Source organism: Telopea speciosissima, chromosome 4 (genome assembly GCF_018873765.1).
Source record: "Telopea speciosissima isolate NSW1024214 ecotype Mountain lineage chromosome 4, Tspe_v1, whole genome shotgun sequence".
In the NCBI taxonomy this organism is placed as follows: Eukaryota; Viridiplantae; Streptophyta; class Magnoliopsida; order Proteales; family Proteaceae; genus Telopea; species Telopea speciosissima.
This window is the reverse complement of record NC_057919.1, coordinates 27,937,488-27,961,295: the sequence shown is the minus strand read 5'-3', so window position 1 is coordinate 27,961,295 and position 23,808 is coordinate 27,937,488. Positions and strand designations below refer to the sequence as shown.

General features: G+C 42.2%; 1 long non-coding RNA gene across 1 annotated transcript; it reads right to left on the bottom strand.

The window, feature by feature from the left end:
- Positions 1 to 10,061: 10,061 nt before the first annotated feature.
- Positions 10,062 to 23,291, bottom strand: LOC122659999. The gene is made up of 3 exons (XR_006332595.1): positions 23,076 to 23,291; positions 14,906 to 14,915; positions 10,062 to 10,071 (listed from the first exon to the last, which is right to left on the bottom strand). It is a non-coding gene; the product is annotated as an uncharacterized LOC122659999 (long non-coding RNA).
- Positions 23,292 to 23,808: the final 517 nt, after the last annotated feature.

Sequence of the window (23,808 nt, the reverse complement as noted above, 5' to 3'; positions counted from 1 at the left end):
GCATCCATTCGGTCCTTGAGACATTCCCGAGAGGGAACGGAACCGCGGACGAAGGCAACAGAATAAATCCATTCCTGCATCCGTTCGGTCCCGGAGACATTCCCGAGAGGGAACGGAACCGCGGACGAAGGCAACAGAATAAATCCATTCCTGCATCCTTTTGAGCAAGTTATTAGGATATACTGGACAGACTTACGGACGGAACCACGACGGTGACTCCGTTCGTGCATCCGTCGGAGTTCTTTCCGAGATTTCTTAAGGTTTTCTCCTCCATCTTGGAACCTGGAGTTCACATAGTACTCAGGGTCATGGAGGGGTGTCCTAGGCCTCCCTAGGGTCACTAGAACCTAGACTTACCTCTTGGATCCAAGATCATATAAGGATCTAAATCCTAATTTGGTCCAACATAAGGTTTGGGGGTTTGAAAACCAGGGGACTAGCAACTAAGGCTACAAAGTAACTAATAGAAGCCTCCAATAGAGTTTGGTCCTCACCATTAAAGCTCCATTCAAGGGCTAAGCCTCACCTTGAGTCCTGTTTGAGTTAAAATCATACCGCAAGCGTACGGGTCAATCGTAGCTACGGGTCGAACACAAAGAGATATACGCCACTCTATTTAACTAACTTAAAAGTAATACAAAGTAAACCAAATTAAAGTGTTAAATTAAACTAATTAAATTAATGAAAATTAATGCATCCTAACTCATAAGCATCTAACAAAATTAAGGGATTAAATTGGCGTCCTAACACATGAGCATCTAACCTATCAGACTAACGCAAATTGAAAGGAATAAAAATGCAGCCACACATAATAACCACATAAAAAGGAATAAGGGAATAAAAGTGCATCCACAAACCACAACCGTATAAAAAAAAATAAAAGAAATAGAGGGAGAAGAAGAAGAAGATAGACAGAGGTAGAGGAGAGGGAGAATGAGATTAAGGGTTCAGAGAATGAGATACCTTGATGTGCTTGAATACTTGAATAAACTCACCATGGCTTCCTCTTCTAAATCTCCATGTCTTGTCATCAATATAGGAACTTAGACTAGGAAGCTTTAAACTAAAACTATTACAACCATTAAACTAGACTTATGAAATCAAAACTAAGAACTTGAAATCAAAACTAAGAACTTAAGCAAAAAATAGGAAAAGACGAGAAAATTTCACTAATTGAATGAAGTAAAAATTACACTAAAAAACTGAATTAGAAACTAACTAAAAACTGAACTAAAAAACTAACTTCTTACAACCCAAAGGGCAAGGGGTATTTATAGGGGGAAGAGAAGAGAAGAGGGAAGTGTAGGAGAAATATTCCCTAAGAAAAGAGAATATTCTCTTCTCCTTCCTCTTTTACAATGCCTTGAATCCTAAGAAAAAAGGAAAAAAAATAGAAAGAAGAAGAAGAGAAAATTGTTTACATAGAACTTCTATTTCTAGAAAAGTAAACTTCTAATTATAACAAGTGCTTCCTTTTCTTTGTAGATATCTTCTCCAAGCAATAAAATTAAAGATGCTTTGACTTTTTAACTTTCCATAGGTGAGAGAATATCTTTCAAAATAAATCTATCCCAAGTAGAATTCCAGAAGTGCCCTTGAGAAGTTGGAGGAGAGAGAGAGTAAGGGTGATGACTAGGATTCCTTCAAGAATAAATAAAATACCCATTCTGTCCTTCAGGAAACGTGGAGCATGGGGTGTTTATATATGCCTCACCATTGTGTTCCTTGCGAAAAATCACCCAAAATAGACCCAAATTTCATCCAATTTGGAGTTCGGGAGCCCAAGATATCTCAAGTTGAAGTTGGACTGTCCAGAGCCCTCCAAATGGAATCTTTCGGGTACAGGAAATATAATTTCTGATTATTGCGTTAAGGCCCCTAGAATCTGAACTTTCACTTCACTTTGTCTCCGGCCGACTGACAATAATTGCAAATAAACCCATATAGACCATTTTCGCGCTTCGTTACGGAAACGGCCTTAACTTCTTCGTTTTAACTCGGAATCATGTGTCATTTAAACCGTTGCGAAGCTGACTCGATGGGCTACGCATCCAAGCCATTAACACCTCTAAACTGCTTAAAAACATTTTCTTAGCATCATCTCCTCCATTTTCACAAGAAATCACCTAAAACCTGAAAAGCACAAGAAAGCAGCGAGTAACTCTGTCCAATGTGATAAAATGTATGCTTTATGCCCTAAGATTTCACACATAAATGTGCTCATCAGATTCCCCCACACTTGAACGTTACTTGTCCTCAAGTAAAGCAAAAGATAAACTAACCTAGAATGCAAAAAAAATCCTAACTCACTTTCGTAGGAATCACGATTGCACTTAGCACGTGCAACAAGCCTTTCAACCCCTAGGTTACCCCTCATGGACGAGTTGTGTCTCGTGGGTGTTAGCAGTGAATATACACCCAATCTCAAAAAGAACGATGTAAATTTTTCTCATGGCATAAGTAAGATAGGGCACCCAATCTCAAAGAAATACTCAACTAAAGATTAAGGAGCCAAAGGTTCCCCCACACTTGAATTTTATCACCCCACATCAATTCAAGTAACAAGCATGCAACAAGTTCAAGGGATTTTCTCATATTTTCTGAACACTACTCACTTTCAAGTAAACCCCCCCATAGCATTGATGGAACCAAAGACTTAGGCATTGAGTATTGTTGACCATACTTTCTTTTCAGGCATTAAGGCAAAAGCTTGTCTTTTTTTTTTCTTTCTTTTTCCACAAACTCTATTTCTACTCCACTACTGTTCTCTGAATGACATGGTGGAGCATACACCAGACACCCAAATACTTGGTAGCTTCGCTTTTTGCATATATCCATAAAGACATTGAGACATTGATGCAAGAGTTTTTTTTGAGTTTCCTTCCAAGGAATTTCGATCAAGTCATCCTGCTTCATGAGGTACAGTGCCTTATCTAGTCCCAAGGAATTCCACTTTTCTTTTTTGTTCTTTGTTTTTTTTCTTTTTCTTTTTTCATTCACTTCCACTTTCATGTCTTGCCTTGCCACAAACAAATTGGTCTCAACTACTAGCCAAAAGATCAAAAGGTCCATAAAACACATAGAGGAATCTAGCCATCAAATAAAATAACGCTCATATTTTCCAATTCAATCCCTCTCACCGGATACAAATCAATTACCGTCCTTGAAAAAGGATTTTTTATTATTTCGCATGCTAAGACAACTAATTCCCTCTTTCTCTCACTTTGCAATCAAAGAGACATATGCACAAAACCAAACTATTGTCACAATCAAAATTCACCAATTAAGCCCAACATCCCCCTCACACTTAATTCATGCAGTGTCCTCAATGCATGCATAAAAGAAAGAATAAGGACAAGGGAGGAGATGAAGGCGCTTACCAGATATAATAAAAAAAGAGGGTCATGAAGAATGATGAGCTCTACAAAAAGTGCTAGGAGCAACAACAAAAATCTCAATCCATGGCCAGTAAATGGAGAAATAGCTTTAGACCCAGAAAACACTCGACCATGAATTTTAGTAAAGCAAGAAACAATATGGAAGTTAAGCACAACTGAGAAATATCCAATAGAAAAATCTATCCTCATGGGACAGTGGAAAATGAAGGCATTAAAACTCAGGCCATAAATCCGTCTCTTCTCTCCCATTTGCAATGTAGAACACCTATCATTCTTTGAAAAACCAATCAAAAATGGATCACAATAAGCATAAAAAGGATTATGAATAACCTCATCTAAATAATCATAAAAAATTAGAGGTTTACTCAAATCAATCCTAGCAATACAACTATCCGCTCTTTGCATAACTTGGTTTGCCAAATAAGGATCATGGAAATATGCTTGAAAGACATTACGACTGACATTGTCCTCCTCAATAAAATCGTCAAACCTAGGAGGTTTGGATAAATCAAGATGTGAGACAATGAAATCCTCAAAATGACAATTATCTAAGTTTTCCAAAGAGAGAGGGGGAGATCGAATTTCCTGGCTTTCTATGTTATCATGAAAATCTGATTCTAAATCAATAAATTCACTAGGCTCACTAAAATCAGAAATTTCAGGCAAAAGGTGGACTTTCCCAGGTAGCTCATCAAACCTCGCTTCACTAATATCTTTAGGAGACTCAATCTCAATAAATAAATTGTCATGAAAAGCATCTTATTGGGAGTGACTCTCATTAACCTCAAATTGGGGTGGTGGACTTTTAATATCATTAAATTGGGGATGGAGTGATTCATTCTGAACAGGAATCTGGTAACATAGAATAGGTTCAAGCTGACTAGGTAATGTACCCAGTTCCTCCTCCTGCACTATGGTGATCAGTTGAGAGAGTTGCTTCTCTATGGTATTTTGGCTTGTTGTGAGAAGATCTATGTATTTCTCAAGTTCATTCAGTCTGGCCTCCTCACCCATGTTCTGAAATTCAGGGGATTGGTGGTATGGTTCAAGGAGAGGTGGCCCATTGAAATTCAATGGAGGGTTGGGCATTGGAGGACCATACTGACCATGATATTGGAAATTGGGTGGTCCAGCTTGGTTATTCCATTGATCCCACGAGAAATAGGGATGATCACTCCACCCGTGATTGTAAGTGCCAAAAGAATTATATTGAAATTGATGACTCACATTCTCATCACCATTGCTACCCCCATAAAGATTAGGGCATCCTTCCATAACATGGATAGTCTGGGGATGTGACCAATCAAAATTTCCCGAAAGCCCATAGTTGGGTTAGGGAGCAAAATTATACTGGGGTGGTGCAAAATTCTTCTCTATCTCACTACTTTTGGCTTCCCTAACTTGTTTAAGCATTTCCTCTAAAATCATGGTTGCCTTAGCATAGGTCCATCTTTCCCCCAAAGTCTTATAAGGAAGTGTATCTCCCATTATTCTAAATTAACCACCTATCCCAAATTGAGATCTCCCATAAAAAAAAGTTTAAAGAAAAATAAAAGACTAGAAAAAAAAAATACTAAAAACAAGAGGGAGCCCAAGGTCGATAGTGCATCTATCCCTCAGAAATTGAAACAATGGTTCCAAAGCTGTAAGGTTACCATATAGGTTGACAGCAAGGGAACCTGTATAGTCTTCACGAGCCACCTACGGGCGACTCCAAATGGATTTTGATGTAGGGTGGAGGACTACTATACGTTTATGTTTCCAACGGTCTCACTATGTCGCTTTCCTGTTATCAAGAGTGGTCACCTCCAAAGATAAGTCACATGTCAATCCAAACCACCCAACGAATCAAGGGGCACCAAGATTGGCTAGGTTTGGGCATATGAAGGACTTTAGATTGGGCGCACACTATTTGAAACAGAAGAGAAACAAGAGGAGGTTTTCAAAATTTTTTTTTTTTTTTTTTTTAAAGAAAGAGGAGAAAGAGAAGAAAATAAAGCACTTCGAATTACTTAAAAATCAAAACAATAAAGTGGCCAATAATCTCCTCGGCAACGGTGCCAAAAACTTGTTTGAGTTAAAATCATGCCGCAAGCGTACGGGTCAATCGTAGCTACGGGTCGAACACGAGGAGATATACGCCACTCTATTTAACTAACTTAAAAGTAATGCAAAGTAAACCAAATTAAAATGTTAAATTAAACTAATTAAATTAATGAAAATTAATGCATCCTAACTCATAAGCATCTAACAAAATTAAGGGATTAAATTGACGTCCTAACACATGAGCATCTAACCTATCAGACTAACGCAAATTGAAAGAAATAAAAATGCAGCCACACATAATAACCACATAAAAATGAATAAGGGAATAAAAGTGCATCCACAAACCACAACCGTATAAAAAAAAATAAAAGAAATAGAGGGAGAAGAAGAAGAAGATAGAGAGAGATAGAGGAGAGGGAGAATGAGATTAAGGGTTTAGAGAATGAGATACCTTGATGTGCTTGAATACTTGAATAAACTCACCATGGCTTCCTCTTTTAAATCTCTATGTCTTGTCATCAACATAGGAACTTAGACTAGGAAGCTTTAAACTAAAACTATTACAACCATTAAACTAGACTTATGAAATCAAAACTAAGAACTTAAGCCAAAAATAGGAAAAGACGAGAAAATTTCACTAAGTGAATGAAGTAAAAATTACACTAAAAAACTGAATTAAAATTGAATTAAAAACTAACTAAAAACTGAACTAAAAAACTAACTTCTTACAACCCAAAGGGCAAGGGGTATTTATAGGGGGAAGAGAAGAGAAGAGGGAAGTGTAGGAGAAATATTCCCTAAGAAAAGAGAATATTCTCTTCTCCTTCCTCTTTTACAATGCCTTGAATCCTAAGAAAAAAGGAAAAAAAATAGAAAGAAGAAGAAGAGAAAATTGTTTACATAGAACTTCTATTTCTAGAAAAGTAAACTTCTAATTATAACAAGTGCTTCCTTTTCTTTGTAGATATCTTCTCCAAGCAATAAAATCAAAGATGCTTTGACTTTTCAACTTTCCATAGGTGAGAGAATATCTTTCAAAATAAATCTATCCCAAGTAGAATTCTAGAAGTGCCCTTGAGAAGTTGGAGGAGAGAGAGAGTAAGGGGGATGACTAGGATTCCTTCAAGAATAAATAAAATATCCATTCTGTCCTTCAGGAAACGTGGAGCATGGGGTGTTTATATAGGCCTCACCATTGTGTTCCTTGCGAAAAATCACCCAAAATAGATCCAAATTTCGTCCAATTTGGAGTTCGTGAGCCCAAGATATCTCAAGTTGAAGTTGGACTGTCCAGAGCCCTCCAAATGGAATCTTTCGGGTACATGAAATATAATTTCTGATTATTGCGTTAAGGCCCCTAGAATCTGAACTTTTGCTTCACTTTGTCTCCGGCCGACTGACAATAATTGCAAATAAACCCCTATAGATCATTTTCGTGCTTCGTTACGGAAACGGCCGTAACTTCTTCGTTTCAACTCGGAATCATGTGCCGTTTAAACCGTTGCGAAGCTGACTCGATGGGCTACGCATCCAAGCCATTAACACCTCTAAACTGTTTAAAAACATTTCCTTAACATCATCTCCTCCATTTTCACAAGAAATCACCTAAAACCTGAAAAGCACAAGAAAGCAGCGAGTAACTCTATCCAATGTGATAAAATATATGCTTTATGCCCTAAGATTTTACACATAAATGTGCTCATCAAGTCCCAAATGAAACCCTAGGTTAGCTCAAACTCAACAAAACTTCTCAAATCAAGAGTGTAAATGGAGAAGAGAAAGGTACCAAGAGATAGGACATACCTTGGTGAGTGGAACTCCAATCCCAGCCCTAGCCAGCCTTGAAGATCAACCTCCTCTCTCCTTCTTCCCTTTTTCTTCTTTTCTTCAAACCTTGACCGGACAACAATAAGAGGGAAGGTAGGGCAGCCAAACCCCTTTGGCATGCCTTCCATCTTCTTCCTTTCCCCTCCCATTCCTCTTCCTTTTTCTTCTTCTTTCTTTCCTCTTCTCCTCCACAATTTTGGCTTGTAGGGGAGAGATGAGAGAACTTGGGGCTAAGCCCTATCTTTTCAAGACCAAAAGAGGCCTTAGGGCTTGTTTGCCTAAGTGTCTCTAAGACTAAGGATGGTCTTTTAGGTTTAAATGAACCTTAGGGCCTATTTGGCCTAGGTCACCACCTATTAAGCCTAATTGATTAGGTCACCTTTGGCTTAGCCTAAAATCCTACAAAGGCATATTAGTTTAAGGGCTTGTTTGGCTCAAGCTAATTAAAGGAACCCCACTTTCATGGCCCAACTAGCCATTAGAAGGTAAGGGTGAGAATCCATCTTGTCCGAAGGTCTATGGTGTCTGGGACACGGGGACGTGGGTCCCACACAAAAATACTTCAAAAGGGCAAGAATCAGTACAGACAGATCCACGAACGAAACCAGTCTAGTGAGTCCGTTCATGACTCCGTTGTTGCTGTCAAGGCCCAAACCTCGAGAAAAGTTGCAGGGCTTTGACCCGTACTTTCTGGGCTTTGAGGGGACACTTATAATAGAATTTAAGGTTCAAGGTCACAGGTGTTGACCATTGCCACCGTGGCATTACCCGTTAGTAAAAGCCTAATTTAACCCGGGGTATTGGGATGCATTTCGGGTGCGGGTGTAACGTTCCCCCAACCTTATAAAAATTTCATCCTCAAAATTTAACGCGTCTAAAGGTCTCAACAGGTGAGGATTGTTAAATAACAACACCCAAGTCACCCACTACACGGACTAAGTCAGGGGTCCGATCAAGGTGGGGTAGTACCTACATGGCACAGCAAGTCAGGACTTACAATTCCTCATCCTTATAGAGTTACATTACCATAGGGGGTGCGGTTCACAGTATCCCTGGGCTCAATTGGGTTAAGAGTCGATGATTATAATATCCCAAGAAACATAGGGCCTCAAACACTAGGTTAAGTTATAAAGAACAATAGGTACCTTTGATCTTCCTGATCAAGTCAGTATTACACTTTGGTCATCCTTGAGTTACAGGGTCTAACTTCATCTAGTCCTTAACACAGGATTCATATTCTGAATGCTTTCACTTCGGGTTATTTCATTACCTAACCCAACTTTAGAATGATTTGAAATATTGATGGAATCTCTTATTGTTCACTCCCAATACGGAGGGAACGCATTTGGTGACCCATTACCCCCATTCATATCTGTTGTTGGAGAAGGTGTTGTTACATCCTTTAGTTTTAGCCTTCTCAACCTCATAATTTACAACTCGGTCAACCCATTAGAAAGAAGTCCACAATGGTCCTCTTTCGAGAACCAAACAATCTTTTACTAGTTTCGGTCCAAGTCATCTCTTTTAAGCAGGTCTTAATTATTAGCCTACCCAAGATCTATTTGGTCACTGCCAAATTCATTGACCACTAACCCACAACTAATTTGATCAAAGTCGGGGTTCAACTAGCTAACATAGGAAGGTTGAGGCAAGGTCATATGAAAACCATCACATATACATAAGTATAAAACAAACTAAATAATTATATTTACATCTTCAAGAATGTATCCACCGTCAAGGTTAATTCATAAGGGTAGGCAAGTTTTAGGTACGGTATACTAGGTCATTTGGAAAGTCTAAACACGACTTGAGACTCTATCTATAGATCTAAATAAAAAGGGTTGGATGAATCAAGCAAAACTTTCAATTTGGGTTGTCACTAGCTTGTAAGATGCTGGAACTGACTTTTACTTGCACAAGGTCTTCATTAGTCATTTTAGACTAAGTTATCTAAAATACAAGTTTGACATTAGGTCGTTACCCTTCTTGCTCTGTCTTGCCACAAATTTGCATTTGGTACTCTTATTAAGGTTTCCACTACATATAGGTTTGGACCTGCTAACTACTTTAGGTTCATTCAACCATGGGCTTAAGGATTTTCATCCTCAAGGGTACTCTTCTTCTCTCACATAAGAGGGGAGCCACAACATATACCAATGCCTGCCATTTCTTACTGGTTGGCCTGGCTGGCGTAGGCCCTAACATTTTGACCTCATAACATCCAATTAGATTAAACAATAACCATGAATGGGCCAAACAACATGGGTGTAAAACTAGGGTATAGGCACATAATCATCACATATAAGTGTGGCCACAAGGTCTCAAAAATTTGGGTCTCAAATTCCCAAACAAAAATGGACGAACTCATGGACGGAATCAATGCTGTGAGTTCGTTCGCGGCTCCATCACAAACAGTCAGGATGGATTAATGGACGGATTATGTAACATGAATCCATTCGTTCGTCCGTTCGCAGAAAGCTGGGCTTGGTAAAAATACCGAAAAGAACGGAACTACGGACGCACTCAAGATGTTGGATCCGTTCGATGTTCCGTACAGTTCTAGGAAAGAAAATTTTCAATTTTGTGCTGGACGGATTCACGGACGGAATCACAATGGTGGATCCGTTCGTGCGTTCGTTCGCAAAATTTTATAAAAACAGAGCCACGAGTTTTTCAAACTCATTTTGGCTCCAAGAAGGAAGAATAGAACTGTAGGGCAAGAACTCTCCAAGATACCTTCGTTCGAGCATCCCTTGTCCCTCCTCTCAGTGGATTCAAGGTCCAAGGCATCTAGACTCATCTCTATTGTCTCAAGGTAAGGGATCTTTCCCTGCTTCTCTCTCTTTTCCATCTCTTTTCTCCATTTCTAGGGTTTTGGTTATGCCCTTTTCACTTTCTTCCTCTTTCCCATAGATTAGGGATATCTATTTCAAGTTTTTGTGTATATGTTGCCTTAAATTGCATCCTCATAACCATGTAAACACCGGAATCATGCCAAAATCGATTGAGACTAGGGTTTCTAGTCGAATCAAGTCCTCACCGTTTGATGCTACTATTTTTTTTTTTTTTGCTAAGTACTGTGTGCATAATGTTTTGATTGGTTTTAAAATTCCTTTCAAGGAACTCTAGAAATTGTTTGTCAAGTTTACCATGCCTAGTTGAACTATTTTAGTTGTTTCTAGGTAATGGTTGGGTTAGAATTTTCAACTTCTCATTATTTTTTGGAAAAACATCAAAGGCTTGACTAAATCTAATGTAAAACCTAAAATTTCATAGAAAATAATCCCATTGACACATCCTCAAGCATGTTTACTTGTTTGTGCGGTTTGTTAGTATGAGTTTTGAAATCTATCCCCTTCCCTTTTACTCTATCATAAACAATCTTTATCTCTTGTTGGGGTTTTCCATTTAATCAAATTACTTGTTTGATATTTGATTAGGGGTATAGGATAGTCAAAAGTATAAATTGTCCCTATCGATTTCATCCCTTCATGCTTATGCCCTAGGGATTTCATATATATATATCTTATCTCTTTTCCCCAAGTTAATCATACTTCCAAATGGTAATCATGCCTTATCTTATCATTTTGTAACCCTTCTCATCCAATAATTTTCCATACAATATAGGCATTTGTATCTATAATTGTAATTGTCAATCCTATTTTATTTATTCCAGTTGGACTCAATTATTGTTGTCTTTTTGGTGGTCTCTTTTGTGTAGGAAGTATCTATGGCTCCCTATAGGCAAAATGATTTAGTCGTCGTGCCAGCTCCCCCTCTCGCCTTCAATGTGGGTAGGTTTATATCAACGGAGACCGAGGGAATTTACCAAGAGCATCTTCATAATAGAAAAATTTTGGTGGAGAGGGGTATGGTAGAGGAGGAATTGATTGCTTTCAAGGTGGGCATCAGATTTGGCAAGCTGAAGTGGAGCAGCATGCTGACTCTTCCAGACTAGCTTCTACTATCCCACATTGGTTAGGGAGTTTTATTCCAACTTGGTGCTAGTCAAAGAAGATGGAGAAGGTGTTAGGTTGACCTCATTTGTGAAGGGGATCACTATTGCCTTCACTGAAGTGGAGTTAGGGATACTCTTGGATATTTCTGCAGAAGAAGATAGGGTCTTTTATCCCCCAGGCAGTGATCCTAACAGATGTCTGTCCCCTGCAGATAGTCAGAAGTTGTACAGGGCACTCATCAATAACAAGTCCGATGAAAATGAGGATCTTTCAAGGTTTCCCCCCCTCTCAGCGGGTTCTTACTTTTATTGCCAAGACCAACTTGGCGCCCTCTAAAGGACACAGCACCCAACCCCCTTTAATGGCAGCAGCATTGGCGTACTCTCTCTATACTGGTCAACAAACATGCCTTCCTTATGTGATTATTCAGCACATGGCCCATGCGGTGGCCAATACTCGTCGCAAGAACACCTTGCCATACAGTAGACTGCTCACTCAGATTTTCCTGTACTTTGGGATAGACCTCGATCATGAACCTAAAGAAACAAGTTCCGAAGGGTCTTTTGGGTTTAATGCCATACAGAAGATGGGGTTGTATTGTGATTATTACAGCTCTGGGAAGCCGGTCAGATATGGGGAAGGAGGGGAACCCCAAGAGATTGATGATGAGGATGAGGATATAGAGTTCATGGGATCCAGGCCGCATTCCGCAGGGGCTTCTAGTGCCAGAGAGGGAGGTGGAGGTGATGTTCTTTTGACCATCAGGCGGATGAACCTGAGGATGATGGAGGGTTTTGAAGAAATTAAGAAGCAGTTCTCTTCTCAGGATCAGCGTCTCGAGAATGGAGAAGGAATTGAACGACATCAACACCTTTCTCTACTATGGTGGTAGCGAGAGGACTGATGATCGTGACGGCATGGAGGACTAGCCTACTTCTCTTTTCAGAATTTAAAAGTTGTCTTTGATTTGAACTTTTCTTGTCTTGACTTGGATTGGATTAGAACTGTTTTGTTTTAGTTTTCCTTTATTTTCTTGCTTCCTTTTTTTTTTTATCAGCTAGTTTGGGAAGTTTGGTAATGGTGGTTATGGATATTCTGAGTCAGGAAGGATACAATTAACTCCAAGGGAGGAATCTGAACAATTTGACAGTTGGATTTGGTTTTATATATATATATATATATATATATATATATATATATATATATATATATATATATATATATTTACCTATTTCCCTTAAGTTCTGGGTTTTTACTTGGATCATTATTGATTATTGTGGGTTGTTATTGTAATTGCCCATATATTACTCTCTTAGGGCCTAACAAAGCAGTATCACAGTTATCACTCAACAACATGTGCTCCAAGTCTTAGATTCCATATATGCCTACTATCTTCTAGGTTCCCAATTGCACCACAATCAGTCTTCTCCTATGTCTACATACACTTATTTATGCTCTTGAGGCTTTTAAATTAGAGTCCTAATTGTTGAGAGTAAATTAAGAGATTACACCAGACTGTGGTCGGTGCAGAGCATCATGCTCTGATACCACTCTATCACGCCCCCATCCCGATAAAAGATATTTTACAAGAAAAGGGGGTGATTGGGACAACAGATGTCATCCCAATACTACCAAGATCACAGATACAGTGTCCCGAGCCACAGTTCATTCAGTTATCAATTTATGATAATATCAGAGGATGTATCCAAATGGAATAAATTGTTCCAATTACAGAGTCAGCGGAAGCGTAAATCATTTAAATCATATAAATATAGAGCATCGATTCTCTAATAATAACACATAATACAGTTACAATACCCCGTGTCCATCCATTAATCTCTGTATATTTACACATGAAGCTCATATATGAATGACGATGAATACAGAAATAAATAATTAAATCACGCCACAAGGGCACCATTCTTGGGTGTACATCGACATCCAAGTCCTAGCCACCGGCTCCACTTGATTCGCATCCATAGGTGCTCATCAAGAGATTACCTGCATATCAACTAAAAGAGGTTGTGCAACAGGGTTAGCTCCGCAAGCTAGTGAGAGAGCAAATGGGAATGCACATACACGCAAACACGCAATTTCGAACAGTTCATAATGCATGCAAATGTTAGATTCATTTTCCACCTAGCACATAAAATTCTAAGTCAAGTGTATGCTAGTGTGATAACTCGGGAGACACTGTGGGTCACTTAACTTATCGCCATAATGAAACCTCAGTTATCACTAGGGAGCCTACACCAGTAGAAGCCATCAGACCACCCAGTCGCAGACCCCAATAGCCATCACTACCCTTGACCTAGCCTCTCTCCGCCACCGGTAACAGGTGCTCAGACTATCCAACACATAAACCCTATTGGTAAGGGTCATAGCATAAGGGAATAAGATACATGTCCTATCATCCCGAGAGATATTCCTGGTGCATCAATGTCCCATTCCATCTAGTACCCGGGTACCAGCATGGCACGGCGCATATAGATTAGGATGACAGTTAACCATTTTTATAATTAATTCAGGGGTTCTGATACTGGTACGCCCGGCACTGTGACTCAATTCATTAATGAAAGCATTATCACATCACATTCGTAGCAGTTCACAATCGAGATAAATAATACAATGCATAATATGCTTATAATTCATATAATAACATGATAATGATTGCTTAGTAGATATTCATGCCCAAACAAATCACCCAAAACCCACTCACCTAACTCGGGTATCATCTGACGTGGTTGACATGAATCTCACCGGTGCACCATCTATCCATCAAATTGAGTAGCCTAAGAATGTAAGAGCAAATGTCAAAAGATGTATAGAGGGGTCCCATGTTATGCCCCCAAAGTTAAAATTGAGTTTAAACCAAGACAGCACGGACGGACTCACGGACGGAAGCAACAGGGTGAGTTCGTCCCTGACTCTGTTCAACCCAAAAGGTCAAAACACGAGGGATGAATCCATAGATGGAACTTCCACCTAGATCCGTTCCTGCATTCGTTCGAACCTTGAGACCTACCCAAGAGCTAATAGAACCACGGATGGAACCTCTTCATGAATCCGTCCCTGCATCCGTTCGGTCCCTGAGACATTCTTGAGAGCAAACAAAATCGCGAACGGTGGCAACAGAGTAAATCCGTTCCTGCATCTGTTCAAACTAGTTACTAGGATACACTGGACGAACTTACGGATGGAACCACGATGGTGACTCTGTTCGTGCATTCGTCGGAGTTCTTTCTAAAATTTCTTAAGGTTTTCTCCTCCATCTTGGAACTTGGAGTTCACATGGCACTCAGGGTTATGGAGGGGTGTCCTAGGTCTCCCTAGGGTCGCTAGAATCTAGGCTTACCTCTTGGATCCAAGATCACATAAGGATCTAAATCCTACTTTGGTCCAACATAAGGTTTGGGGTTTGAAAACCAGGGGATTAGCAACTAAGGCTGCAAAGTAACTAATAGAAGCCTCCAATAGAGTTTGGTCCTCGCCATTAAAGCTGCATTCAAGGGCTTAGCCTCACCTTGAGTCCCAAATGGAACCCTAGGTTAGCTCAAACTCAACAAAACTTCTCAAATCAAGAGTGTAAATGGAGAAAAGGGAGGTACCAAGAGATAGGACATACCTTGGTGAGTGGAGCTCCAATCCCAGCCCTAGCCAGCCTTGAAGATCTACCTCCTCCTTTCTCCTTCTTCCCTTTTTCTTCTTTTCTTCAAACCTTGACCGGACAACAAGAGGAGGGAAGGTAGGGCAGCCAAACCCCTTTGGCATGCCTTCCATCTTCTTCCTTTCCCCTCCCATTCCTCTTCCTTACTTCTTCTTCTTCTTTCTTTCCTCTTCTCCTCCACGGTTTTTGCTTGGAGGGGGAGAGATGAGAGAATATGGGGCTAAGCCCTATATTTTAAGAGGCCTTAAGGCTTGTTTTCCTAAGTATCTCTAAGACTAAGGATGGTCTTTTAGGTTTAAATGAACCTTAGGGCCTGTTTGGCCAAGGTTACCACCTATTAAGCCTAATTGATTAGGTCACCTTTGGCTTAGCCTAAAATCCTACAAGGGCATATTAGTTTAAGGGCTTGTTTGGCTCAAGCTAATTATAGGAACCCATTATTTATTTAAATTTAGCCTTATGGGCCCACTTTCATGGCCCAACTAGCCATTAGAAGGTAAGGGTGAGAGTCCATCTTGTCTGAAGATCTAGTTATGGTGTCCGGGACACGGGGACATGGGTCCCACACGAAAATACTTCAAAAGGGCAAGAAACAGTACGGACGGATCCACGAACAAAACCAATTTAGTGAGTCCATTCGTGACTCAGTTGCGGCTGTCAGGGCCCAAACCTCAAGGAAAGTTGCGAGGCTTTGACCCGTATTTTCAAGGCTTCGAGGGGACACATATAATAGAATTTAAGGTTCAAGGTCATAGGTGTTGACCATTGCCACCGTGGCATTGCCCGTTAGTAAAAGTCTAATTTGACCCGGGGTATTGGGATGTATTTCTGGTGCGGGTGTAACAAGTAAAGTCTATGGTATCCTTCAACGGTCTTCTAAGATGACCATCTATAATGACACTTAAGGGAATCGTATCATCCATCCACCTGAAGATGAAGTTCCCAACAGAGAATGGGGTGGGCGAGATCAGAGGAGACCAAAAGAAAGCTAGGGAGTACTATGCGACGTTGGTCAAGAAAAATAATGGCAATACCTTAGGGATGGCACTATGTGTAGAGAAGCTCATCAGTGAACAGAGATGAATTAACAGAGCGAAGAGGAAAGCTGGTGGAGGACCTCGTCCCATATCCCCTTAGCGAAGACGATCCCTCCAAGGTAGTGCAGGTTGAGTCGTTGTTGAGCAAGGAATAGAAGGACAAGCTTGGACAACTCCTTTAGGAGAACGCGAATGTCTTTGCATGGTCGGCCTCCGACATGCCAGGCATACCCCAGCGCATAGCCGAGCACAAACTGCACATGGATCCAACCAAGAAACCAGTACAACAGAAGCAGTGAAACGTTGCTTCTGACTGACAGGCCGCCATAAAAGAAGAGGTCAAGAAGTTAAGCCATTCGGGGTTCATCAGAGAGGAGAAGTTCCCAACTTGGCTTGCGAATGTGGTCATGGTACCAAAACCTAATGAAAAGTGGAGGATGTGTGTCGACTACACTGATCTAAATAAGGCGCGTCCAAAGGATGAATACACACTGCCAAAGATCGACCTGTTGATCTACACGACCGCCAACCATAAGATGCTGAGCTTCATGGACGCCTACTCCTGATACAACCAGATCCTTATGAATGAGGAAGATGAGTCATATACCGCATTCCGGACAGACAAGGAGAACTACTGCTACCGCATCATGCAGTCCGAGCTAAAGAACGTGGGAGCAACCTACCAGAGGATGGTCAATAAAATGTTTAAAGAATAAATTGGGTGCAATATGGAGGTGTACGTGGATGGCATGCTCGTGAAAAGCGTCCAGGCAGAACAGCACTTGATCGACCTGGAGGAAGTGTTCGAGGTACTGAGGAAGAACCAGATGAGGCTGAACCCCGTAAAATGCACCTTCGGCATGACATCAGGAAAGTTCTTGGGCTTCATGATCTCAGTATGTGGAATAGAGGCCAATCCATCGAAGATCAAGGCCATCCAAGAGATGTCGCCGCCCCAGACGGTCAAGGAGGTACAAAGGCTAAATAGAAGGATCGCGACCTTATCGAGGTTCGTGTCGAGAGCCAGGGACAAGTGCCTACCATTCTTTAAGACATTGAAGAACCTTCGAAATCCTAAAGACTTCACATGGACGGAGGAGTGCCAAAGAGCCTTCGAGGAATTGAAGATGTACCTAGAGAGTCCACCACTGCTTGGACGACCAGAACCTAATGAAGAGTTGTAACTCTACTTGGTCGCCACCCCGGTTGCGATAAATGCAGTGCTACTAAAAGAAGAAGGTAAACTGCAGAGACCTATCTACTACGTCAGTCATGTCTTGATGGACGCAGAGACTAGGTACATTAAGATCGAGAAGGTAGCCCATGCACTCGTGATCGCGGCAAGGAAGCTTAGGCCATACTTCCAGGCCCATACGGTTGTGATACTCACAGACCTACCACTGAAGAAGGTACTACACAAATCGGACATATCGGGATGATTGATCATCTGGGCAGAAGAGTTAAGTGAGCACGACATCAAGTTCCAACCTCGGATGGCCATCAAAGGTCAGGCCCTAGCGGACTTTGTCACCGAGTACACTCTATCAAAGGCCGAGCTAGAAGTAGAGGAACCTAAGGAGCATGATCGAGGATTGTGGGAGATGTTCGTGGATGGTTCGAGTAACGCGGCAGGGAGTGGGACTAGATTCATACTCACTAGTCCCGAAGGTTTTTGAATTTAGTACGTCCTACGATTCACCTTCTAGGCCTCTAATAATGAAGCAAAGTATGAGGCAGTACTAGTTGGACTCCGAGTGACCAAAGCCATCCTGGTCACTCACCTAGCCATTCGAAGTGAATCCCAACTCATAGTGAATCAGGGGAATGGGGAATACAAGGCGAAGGATGAGCGCATGGCAACATACTTAGCGCGTGCTCGAGAGTTGATCGTGGAGTTCGCGAAGCTCGAAATGGTTTGAGTACCAAGGGTTGAGAATGCCGCAGCAGACGCCCTGTCCAGGCTAGCAAACGATGAGCTCTAAAATTTGGCCAATGCCTTGAACGTCGAAATACTGCATGAGCCAACGTACCAGGAGAAACAAGTCAATAAGATTGAGCAGGGGCCAAGCTGGAGGGACCCCATAGTCAATTACCTACAGAATGATGTACTACCAAAAGACAAGATCGAGGCCAGAAAGATAAGGATGCGGGCAGCAAAGTACACTATCGTCAAAGGGGTACTATACAAGAGAGCGGTCACTACGCCATTGCTCAGGTGCCTAGGACCCAAGGGAGCCAAGTACGCCCTGGCAGAGGTCCATAAGGGAATATACGAAAGCCATATGGGGGGGCGAGCACTAGCCTATAAAGTCCTCCGCCAGGGGTTCTATTTACCACGGATGCAGGAAGAGGCCATAGAGTATGCCAAAACTTGTGAACAATATCAGTTGTTCGCCCCAGTACCCCATCAGCCGACCACAAAATTGACCTCCATCCTTAACCCCATACCGTTCGCCATATGGGGGATGGACATCCTAGGTGACTTCACGACAGTGTCCGAAAATAGAAAGTACCTAGTGGTCGCCATCGACTACTTCACCAAATGGGTCAAGGCTAAGCCACTGGCAAGGATAACAGAGAACGAGATGGAAAAGTTTGTTCACGACGAGGTAATCTACCAAGAATCATCATCAAGGACAATGGGAAGTAATTCAACAATCCAAAGTTCAAGGCTTTCTGCCAATCCTACAACATTGACTATCGGCCTGTCTCTGTGGCTTACCCACAGGCCAATAGTCAGGTGGAAGTGACCAATAGAACACTACTCGAGGAAATCAAGAAGAGGTTAGAGGGAGCCAAAGATAAGTGGGTCGAAGAGCTTCCTAGTGTTCTATGGGCATACCAAAAACCAGTAAGGATGCCCACAAGGGAGAGCCCATTCCGACTGGCATATGGTACCGAGGCCTTAGCACCAGTGGAAGTCTTAGCCATGTCCCATAGAGTCTTGCACTTCAACGAACGCACATATGATGATGGGCTCTGCAAACTTGGATTTCTTGGACGAGGTTTTGCAAGAAGGCACTACTTAGGAACGTGGCATACCAGCAGCGAACGGCCAAGTACTACAATGCAAGGGTTAAGGAGAATCTCTTCCACCAGGGAGATCTAGTTCTGAGGAGGGCTTGAGCATTACAGCCAAGGAAAGAAGGCAGCTGTCCGCAAAATGGGAAGGACCCTACATAGTTTCCAAACAGATATAGCCAGGGACATACCACTTGAAAACTCTGGGGGGCAAGAAGATAGATCGAGCATGGAACTCAGAGTACCTGAAAAAGTACTACCAGTAGGACATATGACTTTCAGCCGCAGTCGCAGTTACAGTTACAGTAGTCATTTAAAGTTTAGTTTTGGATTTAAAGTACCTTTTTTAAAGTTTTGAAGATTTCAAAGTAATAGAAGTTCGTTCTTGGCTGCATTTGTGCATCTCTCCATCACCGGTTGAGCTTCCTCAAACACCAAGGCCATCGGCCACGAGGCTATATGCCAACCAAGGCCATCGGCCATGAGGTAGAATGCCACCAAGGCCATTGGCCACGAGGCAGAATGCCACCAAGGCCATCGACCACGAGGCGGAACGCCACCAAGGCCATCGGCCATGAGGCTATATGCCAACCAAGGCCATTGGCCACGAGGCTCTATGTCAACCAAGGCCATCGTCCACGAGGCTCTATGCCAACCAAGGCCATCGGCCAGAAGGCTATATGCCACCAAGGCCTGTAGGCCACGAGGCGATATGCCACAAAGGCATGCTGGCCACCAAACAACGAAAAGTAACGTACGAAGGAGCGAGCATCCAACCACAGAAATTCAAAAAGAATGTTGTAGGAGAAGGAAAGCTCATAAAGGCAGACCTCATCCGCTCGGTGGGAGAAGGCATGATCGACTACCCCAGGGGCGCGAAGGACAATCTCAGAAGGTATGTGGTACTATCGACGAAAAGACACCAAGTCCGATGCGGTCAAGATGCTCGAGAATCGTCCCATCCTACTATCGAGGTCTATGACCGGGGATGCATGCCACCCCAGCATCATCTCTAAGAGGACTACCATCTAGGTCAGGACTATCAACGGCATCCTCCTCGTCACTAGAAGTACGTCTAGGAGGAGGCAAAGGAGGGAGAGTGTCCATGCTTGATGCAAACGAGGACTTTGACGAGCCAAAGGTCGGCCCACCAATGGCACAACCCTCATGAGAGGTGTCAGGATCAGAATCACTTAACATAGTCATGGAGAAGGGGGACTTACGTGGGCAACGGTCCTCGGCTCCCAGGCTAAACACCCCAGTAGTGTACGGCCACATGCACAAACACACAACCAAGGAAGTGTCTTAGAGACCAAAAGGCAAAGGTATTCACAATGGACGATAGCAACAATGCAAGGAAAATGTACCAAGAAGGTCGAGGTCCGAGGTTGAAGTTCGCAAGGGATCGAGGTCAAGGTTCGAGTAAAGATGTGTCTGTGGCAGAAGACCAATTCGAGTCAATACAAAAAAAATTTTTGCCACAGCTATGAGGTCGTGGGCGAGGCGACGGACCCATGGGCGAGTGAGCGAAGGGCAACGGACCATAGGCAAGTGAGCCACGGGTGACCAAGAAGAAAGAAAGAAAAAAAAAATTTTGGCCACGACTAATGGGCCATGGGCGACTGCCATGGGCGACAAAGCCACATGCGACATGCCACGGGTGAGCAAGAAGAAAACAAATTAAAAAAAAAACCGGCAAAGGGGCCACGACCAAAGGACCATGGGCAACTGCCATGGGCGACCAAGCCAAGGGCGACATGCCACAGGTGAGCAAGAAGAAAGAAAAAAAAAAAGGAAGAAGAAGGAGGGGGCGAGAACCCCAAGGGGCGACAACATTGGAACCACACAAAGGGGCGAGAGCATTGAGAACAAGAAAAAAAAAATCGACAAGGTTGGGCGAGGGCATTTGAGTTGAGGTGAGAAAGAAAATTGAAAAAGTAAGAGACAGAAGAAGATTGAAAAGAAAAAGTAAGAGAGAGAAGAAAGAAAATTGAGAAAAAGAAAGAGAGGGAAAAGTTGAAAAAAATAAAAACAAATTTTTGCCTGGCCGAGAGCCGGGTGACTGCACGTCTGAGGTCCAAGAAGGAAAGATGGGTGACAACCCTCGGGCGCGAATGGGCTCGGGTGACGGGCGGCAGACACCGGCTCGGGCGACAGGAAATAACCCGCTCCAGGCACAAGCGATGGGCTACAACCCTCAGGCAACAGGCTCGGGCGACGAGCGACAACGTGAGGGGCAAGAACCCAAAAGCCTGGGGCGAGAACCCTATGGAGGCCTTGGGGGAGAACACCTAATGTTGGCGGACGAGGTACCAAGTTTTGGGCGTGAACCACTAAGGCACAAGTGACAAGATTTCAAGGAAAGAGAGGAAGATATAGCGAAGAGAAAAAGAATGAAAAAATAGAAGAAGTGTAGTAGGAGGGATTGAAACCCTCTACCTCCCCCACTTCACTAAAGGTTTTACATGAACGTCCTCCAATAAAGCTTATTTACATCAAGCCTCTCGCTGGCACGAAGACAGGAAAACTACTCTCTTGAGCACTCCGTTCCAAGAGAGTGGGGGACAAGTGATAAACCAAAATTATACAAGCCAATCGTGAGCCGCCATGTGTCCTGGCACAAGAGGAAAGACCACCCAAGCCCGGCCACTTCAAGACTCACTCGTTGGCCTAGAAGGAAAAGAACCAACAAGGTCACTCAAGGTTCAAGACCAAGTACTGCACGCAAGCCACTGGCATCATCGCCAAGATATACTTCACCTCACCACTTGACGAGTACCATCCATAAGAGCTACAATCTCAATTGGACTCATACACCGAGGATCTTATCCAATATACAAGGGCGCATGCTTGTCTATCTACCGAGAACATCTTCCCTACTGGGACTCTACCTCCCATGGAGCAACCAACTAAGTGATAAATCCTACTAACAAGGAACATTTATCTATTATGATGATTACTCATCACCAATTGGGACTCTCCACACTGTCATACTTCACTATAAATTTCGAGGTACTCTACCCCATTTAACCCATCTTGAATTTCAATTATTCATCTGTTGCTTAGAGAGATCTAACTTAGGCATCGGAGAGTCCTCGACCGGAGTCACATCGGATCTCCCTTGTCTCTGACATCCTTTTGCAGGTTACGGTATCCAAAGAACCCACCGACAATTTCTTGAGGCAACAAGATGTACAAGGATACTTACAATTCATCTTCCCCAAATCACATGGAGAAGATGAATTGCAGGGTTTTTTTATTTTTTGTATGGTCATTTGTATAAGTTCACCCCATGTTTTTACACGGAATAAGGACATGTGTTAATTTTTAGAGTGGGTGGTAGCGGCGCGACAATGAAATTCTTTAAACTCACCACTAAACGCGACAACTTAATCTCAACCATTTATTTTTTGACCTTTTCATCTTATCTATTAAATAAAAAAACTCATAAACCTGTTCACCGTGAGAGCAGGTTTCTTCTTTTTTTTTTTTTATTCACAGGTTTCTTCCTCATTGCAGGGAGTGCTTCAGGTTTCTCCGTCTCTTCCCCTACAAACCTATTTTCTTCTTCTTTGTTCACAGTTTTCTCCGTCTCTGCCAATCTCTCAATTTGCTATTGTGGATTTGGTTTGGGTTTCAGCAGAGTTTTTATTTTGTCCATTTCGTAAAGGTATAAAAAACGAAACTCCAACAATTGAAAAGAAGATGAAGATGACCCAAATCCGATGAGATGGCTTAGAACCAAATCTTCTTTCGTTTCCTGTTAAGACTTCAAAGATCAAAAGACCCTGTAAAAATTAATCAAATTGAAGACCCTTGATTCTCTAGGATCTTGGAACCGAAATGCAAAAAACTCCGTCTTCCCTTTCATAAAAAAAAATCATCTTCCCACCCACAATACACAGGGAGGGCGGAGGTGGGAGGAGACAATACTCTTCTTCTTCTTCAATTTTTCTATTCTTTCTCCGGTGGCTGTTTACCCCACACAAAAAAAAGTATGAGATGGGTTTGGGGTTGCAGGGGTGGTTTTTCTTTTTTTTCAGGAGAGCTTTACTGTATTTGGGAGCCACTTCAAGAGCCAAATTGCACTCTCTGATGGCCCTGGGGTAATCGGCCAGACCCATCTGCATGTAACAAGCAGCCATGTTACTGTGGAGGTGGGCTACATCTATGTGATTTCTGGGCAGCAACTTGAGGGCTTTTTCATACTTTTAAGATTGCTCCTTCACAATCCCTCTTCTGAAAGAGCTTGTTCCCTTCCTCCTTCAGCTCCTGAGACATAGTGATGAAGACGGCCGTGTCCTCGTCGTAGGCTTTTGTGCCCTGGTCTCCGGACTTGCTCAACGCATTTGCACCCTCAGGTTTCCCTTCTGCCTGTGTCGTCTTCTTCCCTGTAGGCTTCCCCATCGCTAATCGGGAAACAACACCTCTAATTTTCCTCCAATCAAACACCTTGTAATAATCCTACACAATTAGACCCACACAGAACCAAAGAAGATCGGTCACTACTCAATCGAGAGTCGAGACCGAGCTTCTCCGCAATACAACCAATTTAGAACCACAAAATCCCTAGTAACTCACCCAGCCCACAAACTCTGTTCTGACCTAAAATCCTCAAACACCCCAATTCTCTACAATTACATAAACAAAACCACTCAAAATTCACAGACTACAAATTCAAATGAAAAAATAACCAAAAAAAATCCCAGGGCCATCAGAGAGTGCAATTTGGTTTTTTTTTTTCCTGAGTTTGCAGAAAATAGCTTTGCAAGGGAAGAGAGAGCTGAGGAAGAAGACGTGAGAAGGGTTTAGGGTTGCAAGGATGGTTTTTTTTCTTTTAAAATGATTACAAT